A 15952-nucleotide genomic window follows, 5' to 3' on the forward strand; every position below is an offset into this window, starting at 1 on the left:
CAGAAGAGGCACAAAAAGACAGCAAAATCAGGCTGGTAAAATGCTGAATAAACAAATGAAAGCGTTTGGTCTGAATATGAATGACTCGAAGGGAGAAAGGGCCAGAGGAGACCTCCTCCCGGGAACGATGGACGTCTCAGAATTGAAGTTAAGACTATAGGTGGGAGGCGGCGCCACCGTGCACAGGGGTGAGGGAGTTGTCTTAGCAAAGTCTGTCATGCTGGCCTCTGGGGACTGTCAGAAGATGATCTGTGTCACCTGCTGATTCTACCTCACTTCAGTCCGTGCCAGGTGGCGAGAGCGCAGGTGTGAGAAGGTAGGCCGGCCAGAGAAACCAGGACGTTGCGGGGAGCCCAAGCAACAGGTGGGGGCCACTGTTAAGGTCAGGGAGGTTCCTCCTACCGCCAACTTCCTGCGGTGGCCCCCCAGTACAGGTGGACGGGCTAACCACTAGCCACACAGGCTCGAGGCAGGGGCCACACCGTGTGCAGGGAACTGAACCACAGGCGGCTAACGCGAACGTATCGGCCCCAAGTCGACCGATTGCCAGTGCGTGGGGCACTCACTATGGAGCCCAAGGCTCAGCCACATTCAGCCACTGTCCTGGGCCCCTGGCTCTCGGTGCCAGCGTTTGCGTGGGTTCTCCAAACCAGTGAGCCCCCTCGAAAGAGTTTTGTTTAAATGTAAAAGAGACTTAATCCCAAGACAGTGGACACCGACGCTGCACATGGATGTAATTCCCTCGTCTTCCGTTAAGCTCCCAGAGGCCCTGTGGTTCTGCCTACTTCTGAATTTTCACTTTTGTTCACTCTAAGTCTAACCTAAAGTGTACCGTATGTCTTTTTGCAGCCAAAGTTATTAATATTTGCAGTTAGGGTTGTGGAGAATGTGAATCAAAATAATAAACAAGAAGAGAAATATTTTCCTGAATTTGGAAGTTTGTACTGCTTGGGGTCCTGAACTCTGCTACTGCTACTTGACAATCCAGAAGGCTCCTTGTGCACACAGGATTCAGGCTGCTTCCCCAGCAGTCCCTAGGAATGTGTGTGGCTCCGGTCTACACCCAGGGAAGCTGACTGGTCCCAGATCTCAGGCCAGTAAGTTACAAGAACCCAGGAAAAAAACTATAATCAGCCATGCTTCTGCAAAGGAACAGATCTCCAGATTCGCACTTCTATGGTTAGGATGCACTGTAAATTCAAAGTTACCTAACAGAATGGAGGATGTGAAAGATAAAGATGAACTAAAACACCATTCGTTAGAATCGGAATCTTGGGAAAAATCCCACAACTAGACATATTTGAACTTGTCCCTTTTTGTCAGTTGGTTTCAAATGTTTAAAATCTTCTTGAAGTTTGACTTGATAGCAATTTCACCCTGGTCTGACCCCCAATACCTGTTGGATGACACCGTGTGGCACCGCCTGGCATTTTTACACAAGAAAAGCCTTCGGAAATCTAAAGATTTTAGAAGCAGCAGCTGCTTCTTAAGGCTGGTAGATAAATTAGTTGAGGCTTTGCCGCATCGGAGGGGAGCCTACGACTTTGCCTTAGTCTTGCAGGAGGGACTGACCATGCCCGGCAACTTGATCAAGGGGGAATCCTCCTCCCACCTCACAGACACGCAGTAAGTGTCGACCTCTGCGCCAAATCTGCTCTACTTCCGTGCACCCAGGGAGAATTCGCAGTCTGCAGGGCTGCTAGGCTGGTATAAGGATGTTCGCATGCCAACAGGCAAGACCTAATGTCCTGCGGGGTTCTGGGGACTTTGCGAGAGCTTTAGCAGTTCTACAGCACCAGCCTAGACTGGTTCAGAAACTGAGATGGTTTAGAGCTCTGGTTTTATGGAGGTAACATACAGCTCCCTCTTGTTCCTACCAACTCCTTCAGCTGTCACACATCTCCCCAGTTCTCACATACGTTCAATGCCATCTCTCCCTTTCCACCTGCTGGACTTGGCTGTGACCATGTGGCCTTAGCTGCTGCGGATCCCCTGGGCGCGCCAGGGGTAGCAACTCACTGGGCAGGGGGCCTGTCCGCGGCGCTGGCGGCTCCCCTAAGGCCCCACTCATGCCGGCGGTTGCAGGTACTGGGTGCTCTTGGCATTCTCAAGATCGCAGGAAGAGTCCATTTTAGGTGCTTTGGGCCACTAAGTATCCGCGGCAAGCCGAAGCCCCCGATCTGGGACCAAAAGAAGCCGAAGCTGCAGACAGTGTCAGCGGGATCCCAGCAGAAGAGGGTGAGGCTGAAGCCTTCCCGGGGCGCAGGCCGAGTGCTGGGGCGAGGTAGTCAGCGACCCGCTGAGACCGACCCAGAGACGACGGATCTGAGGGAGAGAAAGAGGGATGGGAGAAGGAAGAGAGAGAACACTAAGGTCTGGTCAGTCCCGATGAACGTAAGGCTGCAGGACTTAGAGAAAGAACAAGGGTCAGCTGGAGTCAGTGCCCTCTGGTTACTGCTCACTCTGGACCCAGAAGATCACAAAGGGATCTGAAGAATTTCGACTAAAAGGAGAAATTTAAGACCAAAACCAAAACACAACCAGTAAGGCCTGCAGCTGGCTCAGGCCGCGGAGAAGCCAAAAATCCTTTTCCTAGTCGCGTCGAGGCCTCCTCCGAGGGGCGACCTGCTCTCTGGGTAAATATTTACTCAGTGGGAGACTGGAAGCCAGCCGGGTCCGAGAGTGTGAAGGAGGGGGGCTGCACCGGGTGGGAGGAACCAGTACACTCCGCGCTGACCGGATCCTAGTGTACACCCGCCCGAGGGGAGCATGGGCCGGGGACTCTGGGTGCGGCTCGGCCTAGGCGTGTGGCTGGGGAAGCTTTAGGCCCCAGCACCACCGGATCGACTGGACTCCGCCCTGCCCTCGCGGACCCCAGTCAGATGCTGTGAAGTCTCCATAAATCTGTCAGCCGTCCCAGTGCCGCGGGCAGTCACCTGCGGCGCCCCGTTCCCAGCACTAGAGCGGCCGGCAGAGAGACGCGGAGAAGCAACAGGAATCTAGCCGGGCAGACTGTACCCAGACCCAAGCACTGCAGGTTGTAGGGAACGCGGGGACCCCTCCCTGTATCCCCAACCTGGACCGACTCCAGGAAGCCTGCTTCTGCGGGTCTACAGGTCAGTGATGACTGCGGATGGGAGGACAGGGCGAGAGTGGTGGGTGCGTATGCGCGGGAGAGAGGTTGTTCTATTCCGAGTTGCAGTTATGACAGGCAGAGCTAGCAGAAAATATTAAGGAGCTGATTCCTCCAACTTGCCCCCTGCTGGGGACAGGATCCCCCAAGGGAGGTCCAGGTGATGGTGCCCGCCTCTTGTCCACTCGGAGGAGTTTCAGGGATTGCAAGACAGAGTCCGAGGTCCGGGACTGGGATTTTCACAGTGCATTGACTGAGAGAAAATGCAGTAAAGGCAAGACCTTTCAGGATGAGTTGGAGTATTGCGTGCGGTGCAGAGAGAAAAACAGGCCCAGCTTCTCCAGAACTCTGGCCCGCTGCTATGTCCCCGTCTTGAAGGGTAAGCGGCCAACTGAGTTTCCCAGAAACTGCAGCGGCAAGTGACAGCCAGAAGCTCGCCCCGCGCCCAGGGAGAGGGAGGGTCCGCCCAGGACCGCTGGCCCTGCAGGATCTTCGCTGCGGGAGGGGGCGGCGGCTAAAAGGAGCAGTCTCGGGGATTGGGGAGGGAGACAGCCCTCAGGGGTCCTCTGCCCCAGGCAGATCCGGAGTGGGAGAGGAGGACAGGAGGCGCCCACACACTGACCTGCGGCCTGGACTTGGAGGGAATGTGGACGCGCCAGCCCAAGGAGAAGCCGCAAGCGCACCCAGAGGAGCAGAGCGCGACCGGAAGATGCTTGGAGAATAGCCCCGCGGTCTCTCCACCTTCTCATCAAGGAGCCTCACGGTTCAAGAGTCTCTCCGCGACTCCACGAGGTAGCTAGAATGGCAGCGGGTTGGGTCTGGCCCGAGCTCGGAAATGCGTCCCGGCGTTCTGAGGATCCGACAGCGACGGGACCCGAGCCTTGCGGGCGGTGGGATCGGCCCCACCGGCTGAGAGAGCTCGTCGCCCGCTTTCTCCTTGCGAGGGCAGGGGAGGGGCCTGTTGCTGTCTGAAATCCGCTTTTAATTCTCCGCCTGCCTGTTTCCGATCACCCGGGGTTGGTTTTTCTGTTTGCTCACTCCTTCTATTACAATAAAAACAATCGACATTTCTTTTCAGTTTCCCCGTATTAGCGTCACTCAGTAATTGTTCCCCACCCCCCTTACCCCACGCGTTGAAGGCGAGCGGGATTGCTGGTATTCTCGCATTTGGAAGTTTTCCGAGCATATAAGCAAATCTTTCCTAAAGACTTTAAAGTAAAAATAAATAACGGCCCGGGAAATTGCCGTGACCCTAACATTACTTTCTGAAAGCAAATTACACCCATTTTTCAGTTTTCAACAGTGGAATTGCTTTCAGAAGGACAGTGTGGAGCTCCATGTGATATGATTACGTTTGTTTATTAAATCCGCAAATGAAAGAGAACATATTTTTATGCAGGGGGCAAAACTCTGGGCTGCGGGATTGCAAGAGCGAACAAGGATCGGACCCCAACGGAGGAAGGGGGGAGCGGCCTAAGGGCAGGGAGGGTCCCTAAGGGGAGGCTGAGCTGATCTAGCCAGAGGGAGGGGGATTTCGTCTTGCCAGGATGGCAGCATTAGCAGAAGTTGCGCAGCTTGGTGAGGAGGATGCAGTCCATGGTCACTATACAGCCGTGAGCTGCAGCGCTCAGGAGAGGTGCAGCTGCGTGTGGGAAAAGCAAGATTGCTGGTTTGAGACCCTGCCCTCAGGTGTCGGCGTGAGGGCTTTGGGGCTGCCTCCTTCCAAAGACCCTATTGGCCTAAATGCTGTCTGGAAAAGATAAACGAGAACCAGGCCAAGCCTCTAAACCCTGGTTTCAGGACTCACATGAAATCCTTCAGGGGCTCCCACTGTGGTCTGAGTTATGTTGAATGCAGCTTTATTGCAAGGTCCAGGTTTCCTGCGGGCTGTGAGGCCCAGCCCGCTGTTCTCTTATCAGAGCCGGGCCTCTGCCCTCTAGGCCCCAAGCTTCGGCTGGGCCCGAAATGCTGATGGAGGGACCAACCCACTCTAGACCCAACTTCTGGCTTCGGAGGAGTCTGAATCAACCCTCAGGTCGGAGTCATCTTGAGGGACACGAGTGTTCTCCCATTTTCAGTGACCCGGGGCTCACTCACTGCGCGTTTCCTCTAGGTGGCATGACGCCCTTGCGAGTCGCCCCCAGTCCTGTGCAGTCTGGCGAGTCCTCGCAAGTGAGCAGTGTACTGGGCGATAGGGTGTTGGTGCGCTGCAAAGTCTAGGCGCTGTGTTTCCAGCCTGTCGCCTTCCCCGAGTTCACCCCGCCACCCACCAGCCCCGTGCCGACTCTGAAAGAGGAGACTGGTGTTGCACAGTCCTAGCTAATCCCTCGAAAACAGGAAGCGGAGGCTGGGAGCAGAGGGTTAGCGTCGGAGTCACAGAAAATTTCCCGCAGTCTTCGAGTACCCCAGCCGCCTCTCCCGGCCACCGCACCTTGTCACAGCGCCACCTATAGGAACCAGATTAGATCGCGCTCCCACTGCAGTTTTTGACAAGGTTGGGAACCGCCTTTGAAAATCCACAGAACTTCAAAGCCCTACATTTTTGGTACCCCCTTTCAGATCCCTCTGCACCCTCAACTCTCCATTGACTCCAAAGCTCCGCACCATTCTCCACCATGCTCCAAGGGAAACTCGATCATGTCTTTTCACGATTCGACGAAAACCACCTTCCATGCCCTACCAGGCTGGATTCTCTTGCGGCGCCCAGGGGCTACTCAAGGACAATGGTAGTGAGCTGTCCTTGCACCAGGACAGGAAAGCTGGGGCCGACAAAGAAACTCTGCAGGGAAGGGTGTGGGGAGTGATGGACCCATTCTTCTCCAGTTCATCCTACAATTTGCTGAGGGCTCACGTCTAACACTACAACCATACCAAGGAGGTATTATTCTAGTTCCCGTTTTGCAAGACATTATTTAAGAGCACACAAGACACTTGGATTAAACGAAATCATATTGTTAATTAACAGGGGGAAATCTGAATTCCACCATGTCCCCACTGTTGTTCTCTCCATTTCCCTAATCTGCAGGAGCACCTCACGCTGGAGCCCCCAAAGAAGCCCCCATACTGCAGGTGTCTACGCTGAAAGTGGACACTCTTCTACCCACCTCCACACTTTAGAAGACAGAATGCTGCCCAAGGCCGGACCCAGAACCCGCAGCAAAGAGGATCTGCAACCTTGTCCTCCTCACTACTGGCCAAGAGTCCACGCCGAGGAGGTCGCAGCTGACTGGGTGAGGGCAGGAGACTGCCTGCACGTCTCCTCCTGGCCCCGGCCATCCAGGGCATCGAGGTGAGGTCCGCAGCCACTGGGGCGGTGCACAACATGTTCCAGGAGCCCTGCGGCCGAGCGGCGCACAGAGGTGCAAGGAGAGGACCGGGAAATACCCTGCTCTTGGCTGTAATTTGTTTCCCGAGTGCCAGGACATGCCGGTGACTCTCAGTGCGCTCTCAGAGCATCAACTCAAGCACCGAAAAAATCCACCTTTGCCTTCTCGGGGATTCTTTCTGGGGTATGCTTGTGTGTGTTTCTTTTTAAGACCACTATAGTGGGAACAAACCAGGAGGTGCCGAGTTGCAATAAAATTAGAACCCGTAATTAACACAGCGAGCTGGGCCCAAGTGGCTCGGAAGTGCACGTGGTGGAGTCAGTTGGCCTTCCTCCGCGGAGTCCGGGCTACAGTTGCGTTTTCTTTCTTTGGAATGCATCTTGGAGTCAGGATCAACTCCTTTCATTCCCTGCAAAGAGCGAATAAATAAATCATTTCATTTATAAAAAACGATAATGATAAAGAGATTTCAGCGCACCCTGGGAGAGGTGGTAGCCAGAAGAGAAAGCACGGAAGGTTGTTAGGGGCAGGGGTCACTTTTACTGCCTTGGGAAAATGCATTTTAGCTGCGGCCTACGCTGAATTCGTTCCGTGGGGATTGGGGATGCGCCTCCGAGTCGAGCCCGAGGGCCAGAACTGCGAAATCCCAAGCTAGTGTTTTCAGGTTTCGGACAAAAACTGCGATCCATACCAGGACCTCACCCTTCGCATTTTGGCGGAGATCACGAAAGCTCTACAGGCCAGCAGGAACCTTGGGGCTAGGGCGGGGCATTCCTGCAACCTCCTGCGCAGGGGTCCTACGCCTCAGGTCTTCTTCCTAGCTGGGGTTGGCCATCCCGGGAATTGGGCAATCTCTAATAGGTCCCTCTACCTGCCGGCTGTTTGCTCCAAGAGGCGGATTTGCGGGGTCCAGGGCAAACCCTTTCCTCTTCCCTTTGCCAGTTAGTGCACCTCCTGCCTGACTAAAAATTCTACCCTCACCAGGACCAACGAAAGAGCTGACCTCTCACCTCCTCCACAGCGGCTGTGGCTTTCTAGACAAGCTGCGTGTCTGAGCCAGTGGGAGAACAGAGTATAACCATCTCTCCATGGGCACGATTGGAAGGCAGTTCTGGGAAAATTGTGAAAGGACCCAACAATGTTTTCAATGGACACACAGAGGCTAAGGGAGAGAAATGTAAAAATGAAATAAATATAATTTCAAAAGCGTTTAACTCTTTAATAAGCCAAGAGGGGTAAAACACAGTACCATCCTTGCAGAGTAAACCAATTTTGCCAGCAGGTACAAACTGTTGTGTTTTTTTCTAACGAGAGAGGGGAAAAAATGCTGCTTGCATATGATTCACATTTTTCATCAATAAAATGTTTTAAAAGTAATATGAATTAGCCCAATTTTTTTTTTAGTGGGGTGGGGGGAATCAAGCAAGTGTTGCTGATTTTGTTCAATAGATGCATTGTCTTTTGCACAGAGGTAAAAAATAATTTGTAAAGTGTTGTTTATGCAGTGAAGCTACCTACACATTTTTAAATCTTAAAGATGTTTAAGTTCATAATGTCATCGCATAATCCATTTTGGTAGTATGTTTATTAAAAATCATATTCTTGGCAGGACATTTAATAAAAATCAGACTAATTAGCAAGGAAGGGTATAGTCGACAAAAAGGACAAAGAAATCTCTTAAGTAGAAAATTTAGAAAAATAAAGAAGAGTGTTTAGACAATACTAATCCTTCATGTTTTATTCCAATTCCTACAGTTCTGTTTACTGTCGTTCTTATGCATTAAAGTGCTACAGTTTGGGTTCTGTTTCTATGCAATATTCAGACTGTAAATTTAATGGCTGCAGGGGGAGAGGAAGGATTGCAAAAACCAGAGATTAGCACCAGAAATGCTGGACCAGTATCCTATTATTGATGCAGCCATACCACTGAGGCTACCATTCTTGTCAGACTTCTAGGATGGATATAGAGGACTGCGGAAGAAGGCTACTTCTATTTCCTGCAGGATCAAAATGCCAGCCAATACATTGGGTGACCGGTGAGCCACTTCTTAGAAGGATAGAAAGCCAAGGTCATGGCCACAGGGGACCTTTAAAAAACCCCATAACACCTTCCTGCAGGACCAGAGGTGTGAATCTGATGTTCTGGTGAGCTGACAACACAGATTCCCTTAGCAGTTTTTATTGCCTGGGTGATTCATATTCAATTCCTTTGGGATTGAGTTCTGCCCCGCCACATGGTTCCATTCTTGGAGACATCCCTTTCACTAGGGAGAGAAATAATGATCCCATTACTCCATGTAAAAAACCTTCATAATGCCAGCTTAAAGCTAAAAATGAAATCCCTGAAAGTCAGAAAATAGAAAAGTCAAAATTCTTTTAGTCTGTTCAAATCACCCTGCTTCCCGGGCTATATAATGCATGGTACATTTACAAGCCTCCCCAGCAAGGCCATTCCAGCAACCAGGCACTGTTGCTGCTGTGTTTAAAGGGGAAACACTGGAGCACCACTTGACTTGGCAGATTTTCCATTTGCAGTTTGAATGTTTCATGCCAGTAGATTTCAGCACTTTCTTGCTAAAGTACTATACCGCATGCATTGGCAAATGATTTAAAACTTAAATAAAGCAAATTAACTTATAGGTAATGAAAAGCAATTCAAAACAAGAGACATTCACTCTGCAAATGTTTTACATACCTCGAAGATTTTCCAGGTACCTAAAGCTGTCTAAATCCAGCTGTACCATTCTAGAACAGTGCTATACATTTCTCCAACTCTGACAGAAAATGAAGTTCTTCAATGGTAATTGATGCAAATAGGTATATTTTCTTCAACACTTCCCTAATTTTTATTTTAGAATTAAACATCCATCCAGTTTTCCCAAGAGGAAAAAATATAGTCAGTAGAAAGATGTGTTATTTAAATTCTGTTTTAAAAATTCAGACATAGCTCATTTATGGATTATAACTTCCAGAAAGAGTCTCCCCTACCTCTTATTTCAATTTTAAAGTAGCTAAAAGTATGAATTTTCTTTTAGAACCAGACTTATCTATAATATTTTAGCTGTGAAACAAAATTATTTAAGACTTTCTGTTTCTCTTACATCAGAAGGGATATATATATATACATATACACACACACGCACACACACACACATATATATGCAGAAAACAGAGGGTTAACCTGGTAGAGTTGTGTGTAAGTTGAGCCATGGCTTCTGGCCATAACATGCACATGATACGTGTGTTTCATCATGGAACTGCTAAGGCACATGAGGGTTTTGGGGGATAAAGGTATTAGGTACATAGGAGACATCATTATTTCTATTAGAGCAATTAGTCTCATGGAGAAATATATACCCTTAGGGCAAAATATACATTGAGTTCTGTAAAAGGAATGAATAACATACACTTGGACATCACTACATAAAAGCTGCACTTTTTTTCCTCTACAGGAACATTTTTTTGTGTCAATAAAAATGATGAAGGCAAAGCTAGGCAGCCTGGACGTGTCACCAGAACTCAAGGTATCATTTGGGATTTCATAACTCTATGACCCAGCTGTCCAAAAAAAAAATCTCAAACATATATTTTTAAGCCCTCGTGAAGACATGCTTCTCATTATACAGCTAAGCCTCAATTCATCAGATAACTCAGGAAAGTATTTGAAGGAGGACATGGTGTCTCCTGAACATTTTCTAATGTCTTTGAACAAAACAGAATATAAGAAAAGGAAGTGTGTGCATGTTGTGCTGTACCTTACAATTTTTTGACATGAAAAACACTGTAGAATTCAACTCAGGTCATTTTCATGCCTTCCCCAGAATATAGTATAAGAGGATTAGTTCAGAAAAGTGAATCCAAATGAATGCGTCTTTGATAACCACACCTTTCTGGTAAATATAATACTTAGGTAGAGCAGAATGGGGATCATTATATATTAATGTGACAATAGTGAAAATCAAGATAATCTGAAAAGCTGGTTCTTGGGTGAAGAACAGTATTTTGGGAAGGAGGATGAAAAGGGAAGAGGGAATTGTTTTTGTCATAGATTAAAGAAAAGACATTTTTTCTCCCTTACCCTAATCCACCCCCACCACTCCATCTAGGGAAACCCAAATGAATGCTGGGATTAATAGCAGAGGGATATAAACATCATAAATTAAATTCACTGCTATTTTTGCTACAACAAATATTGCCAACAAGTTTGCATATATGTGTGTGTCACAATACATTTAATAAACTCATTTATAAGAAAAATTTGTCAACTTATCTTTGAAGATAACCCACAGTATGAGATTTTCAGAAACATGTCAAGCTCAAAGGACTGAATTTAGACCCCTTATTTGCTTGTGTCTAAGAACCTGGCATTAAGAAATGGTAATGAAAATTACTGCAACCTGTACCAGCCAACTAGGGAAAGTTGTGGACACTAGGAGAGTTTGCTTTTTATAGTACTTTATCCTATACTTCTCTCTTGCCTTAACTGCATCCCTACTCCTTTCTCTGAGATTCTTTCTTTCTTTCCTTCTTTCTCTTTCTTTTCTTTTCTTTCTTTTCTTTCTCTCTCTCACACTCCCCTACACATTCTGCACCCATAACTCCCTAGAAGAAAGCAGCATTTTACATAAGATTTTGGTTTTTAAAATGTTCTTTCTAGTTAAAATTCCAAGAAATATTTGAAGGCACACCAGAAAACTAAGCATAACATTACCAAGAAGAGTTCCAGCAACGTTATAAAGCAGTTAGCTTTCTTCATCCAGATTCCTAAACCCATCATAAATGCATATATGCCTGGGTCTATCTTGGAGCTTATATTTTAAACAATCCGTGAAAAAGTACATCCAGACTTTTACATGGTTTGGAGAAACTAGCATGCAGCTAACACAAAGTCAACCTTTGCCATCCGTACTTACTCACAAATCCCCAAAAGCAGGTAGACTGACCTTAGCTACAGCACATTAAGGAAACACGAGCTCCCAGCAATCCAAAGTGGAGTTTGGGGCGATGAGAAGCCACTCAAAGTTATCAGAGTTCTGTGGCTGTTCTTTGATCCATGGTTTAAGTCCACTCATACAGTTGGACCAGACATGATGATTTTGACAAACTCCAGTTTATCTCCTGGAGCTTTCTTGGAACATCAGTTTGGGTTATTTTCTGTAGTATAGTTGTACGTGCAAATCTCAGGGCAGCTGCCTTTCTTTAAGCTCATGACTGAGGGTGGCAAAAGGTATTCATTAGTCATCTAACCTCTCAATAGCTGTAAATACCAATTGAATATTTTGAACAACTCACTCTTCAGGTCACATGACAACATGTGGCCATTTGCTTCTTAGATTTCTAATGCATAGCTCGGGGAGCAAACACTCTTTAATAATTGTTAAATATATCTTACAAATCTTCCAAAGAGGAAAAAGTCTCCATCCAAATTTAAACCCAGGTTATGTGCTAAAAATGGACAGTTGGAACTAAAACATAGCTGTTATTATCTTCTCTACAATAACACTTACACACTATTATCTTTTCTGCAATAATGGAACTAAAGAATAAAATGTAAATTTTACTGCTTTATTTGCAGGGATGAAGGTCAGAGTGTCAAATTGCAGATTTCGGATCCTCAATAATGGGCCGCTGTGTTTAACCTCCTCAACTTCTTTTCTCCACTTATAAGAAGGAACAAAATAAAATGTTTTGTGGAAGTTTATATTGAAATGAGGTCAGGTAAACTAATGACTGCTTGGTATTTTATGACAAGTTTTATAACCTTGGAGTTGCCATAACTTTCAAACGATCATCAATAAAGTTTTATTGCAAAAGGGTCGCCATGTGTCTGAATGCTTTTGCACATAGTAAAGCTATGCTGCCCCATTGGCTTAGCTCACCAGCCTCTTTTCACCCCAGCCATAAAGTCCTCTTCTTTTTTATTGGAGGTTGAAAAGTCCTCGGGTCTGCTCTCCTCTATCAGGTTGCCAATGTGGGAACGACACAGAAATTAAACTACATGATTAAATAACTGTACACAACCAAATCTTCAAGAATATGTAATAAGATTGCTTTTTAATAAAATAATTATTAATTTGGATTTAAATGGATTCCATTTAATAAAATAAATGACATTGGGAGAGGGAAGTCAGATGAGAGTTTCCTCCAGAAACATGTGTTTGAAAGCTAGATAAGGCCTATCAGTCTACCCGATATACCCAGAGGGCTGCCATTAAATAATTTGGTGCCTAAGGACCGATAATGGTCTCAAGACAAAACAACGAATTGCTAAAGACTCTTCGAGCTGACTGACCGGAGGATCTTAACGATTTAAGAGGCCTCGCATTGCATCCTAACCTGAATTTTCCCACGGAAGGAAGGGTTGGGCTACAGCTCTTGCTTGCCCGATTGCCGCCTAATACATTCCCTAAACGCTCCCTAAAGCCAAACCAAGAACTGCAAGCGTCCAATTCATGGCATCAGTTGTCAGGTTCAGGTTCGGGTCCGCCTACAACAGCTCTTCCTTGTCCGCTGCCGAATGCTATGTGGAAATGAAGCCGAGAATAATGTCCTGCAATTTAGATGAAAAGAACAGTAAGAAAGATTGTATGAAACGAAGCTTCTACTGACGCGCCCTTCAGACAGGTATTCCGCAGGCGAGGATTGTGACCCGGAGAGAATGCAGGAGTGCTAGCAGAGCGGCGGGAGCGGAAGGAGAGGCAGGACGAAAGTTGGAAAAGCGTCCCATCTCGGGACTTGAGTGCAGAGCCCGCCCCGGAGTCGGGCAGGTCTCCAGGGTGAGAAGGTCCCAGCTGCAAAGTTTTTTGTCCCAGCTCCGGCAGGTCCCCCACCTCTAACCTTCCCTGATTTGCCTGGTTGCTCTCGGGGAAGGGACTGGTAAATACCGCCCTCTCCCGGATTTCCTGAAACTCTCACCAGCTCGCTGAACCCGCTCCTTCCCACGTTCGGCGCCCAGCCCTCTGCGTCTGCGCCACTGCGCGTCACCTTCCCTACGGCCGAGACCACCAGAGCCCGGGATCTGCGGAGGGAACAGGACCTGAGCCTCTGCTGTACCCTGCAACTTGGCTGCGGAGAGCGCGCGACTACAAGCGTCGTTTCTCACTAGGCTACGCGAGAGCCGGCTCATCCCCGCGGGTCTCCGCCAGTCCTCGCCAGCCCGGGCCGGCCCCGCGATAGGTCCACAGCAGGCGGGAAACTCCTCACGCCTTCCCGGACTCACGAACTGCCTACTCCCACCCCTAAAGAGTTCAGACCTGACGGCCCTCTTATGGTGCGTGGCCGCCACCCCGGAGCGGAATGGGGGGATCCCCATGGCGGAGGAGACGCCGTGGACGAATCGGCTCCCAGCTCGCCCCACATGTCCTACAGGTCACTAGTCGAGTCCCTACCCCGGGCACTCCCATGAGGCACCAAGAGCAGCCACGGCCCAGGGAAGGGCCTGGGTCCTCACTGCTGGAGCGGGCCCCAGTCGAGGGCGCGCAGGTGTCGGGGTTCCCAGCACCCTCCGTATGCGCCGAGAGCCTTAAATGGGGTTCTGAGGCCGGCGCCAGGCACATGGATTACCTCGCGCCAAGGGCCATGGCTCAGAGCGCCCGCGAAGCCCGGCTGCCAGGTCCAGGATGCGGCCGGGCGGGGCCCACTCGCTCCCCACTCGCTCCCCACGGTGTTGGCGCTGCTGGAGTCGGGCTGGATAAGGCGGGCGGCCGGCACTGAGATGGGCTGTGGCGCCACCTCCCGAGGACACCTCGCCGGAAGTGCGGCTCCAGCTGGGCCAGCGCTGAGACTCCTCGGCTGTAGCTCGAAGGCCCCGGTTCGCGCGACTTCCCATAATAACGCCGCGAAATGCCTCCAGAAATGCCTGTAGTATAGTGACTGAGCCAGTGGTCGGCGTTAGTCTTCCCGAAGTGCTGAAAGGAGGATCTCAGCTCCCAGGGATGAGCTACGTACCCACACGCGCATCCTGGCCCCTGTGCCCCCGCCAGGGGAAGTGCAGGAATGCGGAGACTCCCCGGGACGCCACTGCCTCGTATCACCTACCAAGGGAAGTTACTTTTTTTCCGGGATCACAGACCCCCCACTTCACGTCCCCAAGTCTCCAGCAAGAAGTGGGAGAGGACGTGTGTGGCTCCCCCAAAGCAGGCTCCAGGTTGTCCCGGGGGAAAACCCTCTGGAAGAAACCTCGTTCTGCTGACCCAACTTGAGCAGGGCCTGCCTGGCTGCGGTCATCTCCACTCCGGCCTCAGGGACGAACCCAGCCGCTCTCTACACCACCACTGGAAAGGAGAGACCCTTTCCTCTTGTATATGCCAAGGAGGTTAGACTTTTTTTTTTTTTTTTTTCCAGAGTAACATTTAAAAAAGAAATTAGACAGAAGGAACAAAAGTTCTCAGAAGTATAGAAAGAACAGTTTTCTGAGTTAGGTTTCTGATGCTAATTACAGTCAAGACTGTTGAGGGGAACCTCATTCAGGAGTTCTTTTCCATGGCTTCATCTTTGACTCAGTTTGAGAACTTGGGCTTCTCTGTCAGTGAGCACTGTTCACCTGAATAGAAAAATAGCAGAGTGCTAGGTAATTTCTGCCTCTGCACTGCTGTAAGCTGCTGTAAGCGCATCTTATTAAGATCAGCTACGGCTGTGAAGGGAGAATCTCAGTGTGGAACTCAAGAGATGGATCCTTCTGTCCAGTTATTTCTGCAGAACAACTCTAGGTTTGTTCTTACTGTAATTATGCAGCCATTTTAATACCGACCTGAGGAGGCATAGCGGCCCTTTTAAAACTTTGCCCAAGGAGCCATAAGTACCGATTTTCCTTAGTCTAGAATAGCACGCTTATATGTTTAACACATATTTATTGAGAACATGGTATGTGTCAGGCACTGTGTGAGGTGCTGGGGTACAATGACAAAAGAGAAAGACATGGCCTCACAGACAAGATGAAACATCTGGCTGACAGGATACTCCTCTTAGCTCAGGTTCTCTGTAGGGCTGGCTGTTGCTTGCTGGCAAAGGCAGATTTTCTTTTCCATGCTTGAGGACACTGAAATACAAATCCTCTTTAGAAGTTAAGGAGAAGGAGGCCACAAGGGAAGTGGATTTTCCAGTTAAGCTGAAACCTAGCTTCCACATTCCTGAACCCAGGTGGCTGAGGACCCATCTCTTGTTTGGATGATTCACCTGATGTGGTATGGTCTTCCCTCCTTCCTGTAGCTTCCTTCCTTCCTTTCTTATAGCTTCAGGAGGACAATAATATCATCAAAAGGTAAAAATATCCAGCCAGAAAAAGAGATGTCCATAAATGGTGGCAGGCAGCTGGTACTTCACAATGATACCCTGTTGTAACAGAGCAAACCCTGCAAGTGCTGGTACCCAGTCAGTAGGGCAGGGTCACTTGTCTGTTCATCTCTCTGCTTCCTTCTTTCCTAAAGACAATTCCCCATTCACACTGTGTACCCTTTGATGTCCTACTGAAGATGTTCAACAGGCCCACTCAAAC

The sequence above is a fragment of the Trachypithecus francoisi genome, unplaced genomic scaffold, assembly GCF_009764315.1.
Source record: "Trachypithecus francoisi isolate TF-2019V2 unplaced genomic scaffold, Tfra_2.0 Lachesis_group3, whole genome shotgun sequence".
In the NCBI taxonomy this organism is placed as follows: domain Eukaryota; kingdom Metazoa; phylum Chordata; class Mammalia; order Primates; family Cercopithecidae; genus Trachypithecus; species Trachypithecus francoisi.